Source organism: Poecilia mexicana, unplaced genomic scaffold, assembly GCF_051168715.1.
Source record: "Poecilia mexicana isolate PSO_F unplaced genomic scaffold, ASM5116871v1 scaffold_19, whole genome shotgun sequence".
In the NCBI taxonomy this organism is placed as follows: domain Eukaryota; kingdom Metazoa; phylum Chordata; class Actinopteri; order Cyprinodontiformes; family Poeciliidae; genus Poecilia; species Poecilia mexicana.
In genome coordinates, this window is record NW_028263388.1 from 23178524 (window position 1) to 23184752 (window position 6229).

Genomic DNA, 6229 nt, shown 5'->3' on the forward strand with positions numbered 1-6229 from the left:
CAAGAGTTTCTGACAGTTACCTGGCAACACCTGGTGACATCGTGACAGGGTGGTTCTGGTAGCTAATTGCTTTTCCTGTTAAAACTTGAGTTAGCAGAATAGTGTAGATATTAGGAGTGAGGAGTCCCAGGACTGAACCTTGTGGTACCCCACATATGATTCTCCCTGTTCTGGTGAGAAATTCTCTGTTGGCACCAAAACGTCAGTCAAGGTATAGTTCAAATCAGTTTAGTAGTGAACCATACATTGTAGTCAACAATATCAAAAGGTGTTGATGTGCAGATTAACCCTCTATTGTTTTTCTTTTTTTTTTTCTCTCTCTTTTAAAAAGTTGGCACATTCATTGCAGGTCCTTGTTGAGTGACGATCTGTTGCTACGGTCACTGGAGGATTTGTCAACCTGTCAACTGTGCCAAACAAAGCACAAGCATTGTTGATGTTCTTGTTTATGATTTCCGTGAGAATATTTCCCTTGGGTGTTTTAATGTTGGACAGTAGCTTTGCAGGGTCAACATCAAATTTTATTCAATTTGCATTCAGCTATTTGACAGAGGCTTCTTTCACTTCTTTCTACTGGGGCATTTTTACGCAGAAATTCCTTCTTACCAGACACGATCTTTGCTTTAGGTGAGGTTGAAAGTACATTTAGTTAAATGTTTCAGCTGTGTTGTCTGTAAATTAACGGTTTGTACTATTTGTTTTGCTAAGTGAGTTAACAGAGTCTCCTTTCACAGATAACAGAGAAATGATCAGACAGGGTGACATGAGTTACAGAGAACTTGGAAATATTTACACCTTTGCTTAATGAAGTCCACAGTATATTTGATTGTCTGTTTACCATGTTGAATCATCACACAGTTTTCTGATCACTATGTTTTGGGATTCATCAACATGGGTGTTTAAGTCTCTCACAATTATTAAACAGTTATAATCAATGCATTTTGAAGTCATTAAAAAAATTCTCACATAAAGTTAATGTCAGCTCAGTAATTGCCTTTCGCCTCAAATTCCAAATATTCAAAAGATCCAAATTTTCCCAGAAAATCTGTTTACAGTTTAATGAATCATGTGATATTGTAGCAACTCCTTCCCTCTCTTATGTTTTCAATTCTATTAGGAGGCACTGATTCAATTAGTGCAGGTGCTTCATTGTTTTCATCCAGCCATGTTTCTGTTGGAAACATAACATCAATATAATTTTCAGTGATTAAGTCAAAAACTAAAAGTCCTTCTGATGTTAATGATCTTATATTTGGCAGAGACAGTTTAAGTGACTTGGTGGAAGATAATTCTTCAATTTGAGGTTGCTTTGTTAGTTTTGGTAATGTTCAGATTTTAAAGTTCAGTGGAAGCAGGGTGGTGATAACGTGACACACAGCTGGAACATTTCTTTAAACCACTCCCCAGTTCTTGTCTCTTTATAAACAGAAACAAAGGTGTGCCTGAGTGAAACAGTCGTCATGCTACTAAATATTAATGAACAAATCTGCACCAACATAGCAGAAATAAAGATTTTAAACTTTTCACGTGGGAAAGCATTTTAAAAGTTTCGATTTTCTCACAAGGAAGAGTTTACATAAGAATAACAGGTGCAAAGGCAGCAGAAAGTGTACATGAAATAAATTTATATTGCTGTATAAAAGTGTGATATATTAAACTTCCAGATTCAAATCCAGGGTTTTCCCCTGTGTATTATAAGCCTGGCGGGCCACCAGGCTTTACTTGTGCCCCCACCAGACTTAGCATTTCTTATTTATTTAAGTCTTTTTAAAATGTTTGCATTTTTTAAAACTTTATAGTTGTTGCTCAAGTATTATTCTTCCAAATTTTCAATAAATCATAATTATCAAGTGATATTTTCAAATTTCATGTCAACTTTAAATACTTTTTAACTCAAAAACACGACGGGGCGCTGGATGGATGGCCTGGCACCCAACCACCAGGCTTAGCAAGTTTTCTGGGGGAAACCTTGAAATCATAAACCTGTTTCCCTTTAAGTTCAACTTTTGGTTCATAACGTCCTCTAATTAATATGCCGACTCATTGGAAAGGCATTTAGTCTTTTGTTTCTTTAAAAAAGAAAGTAGGTTCATCATGAAGTAAACAGGCTGAACCATCCAAGCGGCCTTGTCACCTGGGTGCCGTGACAACCTGACAGTGTCAGACTTTACAGCTCTGGCGGCAAAACACATAACCAGGTAGAAATACTTTGTTTGTGCCATAAAGAATAAGGAATCTGTTATTGCAGTTTCAATCTATGTTTACAAGAATTAAAATACAATATTTTATTTGTTTTAGTTTAAAATAATATAACTCTGCTGTGAAGAAAAATAAGAAATGGGAAATAAGAAAAGATGTGATAAGAGATAAATCTTAGAGCATGTTAGTTTTTTACTTAAGCAAAAAACTATTTCTGCTACACTGGGTAGCTACTTTAAAGATTTGTATCATAAAATAATAATTAGTTCAAATTTTAAAAAATTGGTACATGCATGCAAATTTGTGACAAAGAAAGTCAAAAATACACAACATCCTGTTAAAACTAAAAACTTTGAAATTCATCAGATAAGCTTAACTTATCGGAGAGATGAGAGGAACATTTTTTAAAAAGTTATGCTTTCGGTTGTATTTTTCTACAGTCATGGGAGAAACTCAAACATGAGTTTTTCAGTGTCGTGAGAGCAAAAAATGTTGCTGCTGTTTTATTTGGTTCAAATCTCAAAACTTCAAAGCTGTGCAGCGAGTTCAACCAGCTGTTGGTAACTACGTGCTGACATGAATCTCTTCAATTAATCCTGCAGAGGCAATGCAAAGCTATACATATATATCTTGAATGCAGATGCAGATGGAGACTTTTAGAGTCACACAAACAAGGCAGACCTCAGACAAAAAAAAATTAAAAAAAACAAGTTAGCTAACAACAGAAGGTAAGATAAGTTCATTACAATCAATCTTATTTCTCAACCAGAGGTGGGTAGAGTACCCAAAAATTGTACTCAAGTAAAAGTAAAAAGTAGTAGAAATTACTCAAGACTACGAAAGTGTTTGGTAAAACGTTTACTCAAGTACCAAGTAACTGATCAAGTCATCAATCATTTAATTATAAAAAATACATCATGTGACAGACGGAAATATAAAGTCAGGTGGAAATTTGGTATTTTAAGGACAAAAATTACAATAATTCATATAAGTAACAAAAAATAATAAAATCAGGCAGAAGAAAATGTTTCCAAATCAGTTTCTTTCAATATAAAGTTTATAAAACTTTAACAAAAACTGCAGGTCTGTGTCTGTGTCTGGTGATTTTTTTGTTAAAACATTTTTGTTTTTCAATCCAGAAATTTTACTCAAGTAAAAGCAGCAATACATCATAGTAAAGTCAAATAAAAGCATAATAAAAATACTCTTAAAATTTCAAAAAACTTACTCAAGTTGATGTAACTGAGTAAATGTAACTAGTTACTTCCCAACTCTGTTTTTAAGCAGTACAGTACCCTCCACTAGTTACTCAAATCAATCTAAGGCTGATTGAACGCACTATTTGTTTTAAAATAAATGCACTTATACTACCAAGTTGTTGTTGACTTTTGTTGTGATTTAATAGTTTTTGCTTTATAGTTGATTCTCAAACTATATGTTCAGACTTTAGAGCCACCACATCTGATTTCATGTAGACAGACTCCTGCCAATCAGAGTTAAGGAAAAACATTTAATACCAAAATAACAGAGACATGCTCCATTTGCCGCCATGTTTCAAAGACTGTCTCTTACCATCAGGCCCCACCTGATTCACCTGAACTTTGCTTCCTGGTTGAACATATTTGAACAAGGTGTGTAGTGTTCCCTTTAAAGCGAAAGTATGTGTTAACCAGATGAACAAAACGTAAATTCCATTTAAAATAACAATGTGATTTTCAATCACGCATACAGTATCCAGATGTCTCAATGTGACAGACTGACATCTCTCTTTCTCTTTGCACTCACACAGTTTCAGTCATAGATCAGTCAGAATGAAGTTTAGATTTTTTTTACCATTTGATATTGATCAGAATTGACTCGTCTTTGTGAATAATACTGAACTTTTCAATGCAGTTTGGACCTTACATGGTGTACTTTAAGGTTTCTCATTGTGTTTGCATTGAAACTTCAAATCTTATTCTTCTAATCTAAAGATTTGTTGTTGATTGAACCATTATTAAATGATCAAATCTCTACAACAGCTGACAATAGATTTATAGTTGCATCTACATGCAAATAGATGCAAATATACATGCATCTATTTGTATTTAGATGCAAATATACATCTAAATATATGTATATTTAGATCTAAATATATGTATATTTAGATCTAAATATATGTATATTTAGATGTATATTTGACATCTAAATATACATTTGACATTTGACTTTTGACAAATGAGTCAAATGTCCCGTGGGTGTAAAATATGCTAAATCATTGCTGCTCTGTTTTTGTTCTGCCTGCAGGTGAAAAATTAACACAAGAATGCTGTGACTCAAAGTGTGGCTTGGGGGCCGTCTGTGGCCCGTGTCCTGACTTTGTGCGGTCCCTGGCTGCAACTCTACTTGATATCAGAATCCATCCATCCATTTTCTAACACCCTTGTCTCTAGTGGAGTCAGGAGGTGTGCGGGTGTCTATCTCCAGCGAACTGGACAAGTCGCCAGTTTGTCACAGGGCTGATATCAGGAAAATACAGCAAGTGTTTTCAAATAAAAAATTACCAAATAGCTGTTTTTAATGCTGGGAAAAGACTAAATATTGCTTTCAGTCTTCTTTCAAAGCCTTTTTTTGTTAGGGAAACCATGCAAAACTCCTATAGTTTTGGATTTGTAATGACGAACACATCCCTTTCCTACAAACAAAAAATATTAAATAAAAAACTGGTGAGACTTTATTTAAAGCAGTAAAGCAGTGGGTACAACTGTGCAGTCTGAACTCAGCTCGCATTTTTTCTTATGGCCACAAGATGGCACAATTTTATTACTTGTTGTTGGTCTCCTCCTCATTTTAAATGTAAATATATTAAGTAGATTTTTAATACAGTTACAAACTGTTTATTACAAACACAATGCAAAATGTGTTTGTAATAATAAAGTAATGCCAAATGTGTAGTTAACACATTTGGCATTACTTTAAGGTGAAACAGAGGTTGATGTTAAAATCTGTTGTCGATATTTCAACACAGAAATGAGAAATTGTAAGTCTAATTTCTGTCGGCTGCAACACTGGCCTGTGTTTTGCTAGATGTAAAGAATCTCTTTCAAACTCTCCCGATGCTCGTGTTTAAATTGGGAGTGAAACGGCGCCATCTGCTGTCGCTGGTACCGTATAGCAGTCATGGGAACTGTGGGTCTGTTCTGTTGCACAGGACGCTAGAAACCAGGTAAAATATAATATTTGAATCATGTCAGAGTACTTCAGGACCAAAAGCCAGTTATATTATGTTGTTGGTCTTCTTATATTATCTTCTTGGTCTGTTTTAGTCATGCTTTGCTGTTACTTAACTGTTGTATTTTATTGAATATGGCGCAATTTTATATCCAAGCATTCGGCTAAGCTAGCAGCTAACTGTAGTACTGATTCAGATCAAAATGGAGCGCATGCTATTTGCTCCATTTTGATCTCTATCTGTATCAAAACGACTGAATTGCTGGTATTTTGTGCAGATATGTTACTGTGTACAATTTGGGATGTTATGCAAATGTAATGTGGTCATTTTTATAAAGTTTTATTCTTTTGTTCACATGTTTGCTGCACATAATTTGAAATGTAAAAAAACTATAAAAATGACAAAAATAGAATTTTTTGGTTTATTTTTTAAAATAATTTTGTAGACTTTTGTATTTTGTTTTGTTATTAAAGATATTTTTTCAGAACACATACAGAACCCCCCCCTCACACACACACACACACACACACACACACACACACACACCCCCACACACACACACACACACACATTCTCTAAACAAAACAACCAGGTCAGCATCAAATTAATAACATAAAAGTGTCACAGATTTCCATTTACAGATATTATTCATGGTAGCAGGAACAACCATCAACCATACAATCACAAGAATTTGTCAATATTACCATTGTACTAATATGTCAATATCATTAATGAAAAAAAATACTGTTTTAATTTAGAATAGGATGACTCAAGACAAGGCAAAATAGAGCTCATGCTAACGTCTACGAGATCTCTATC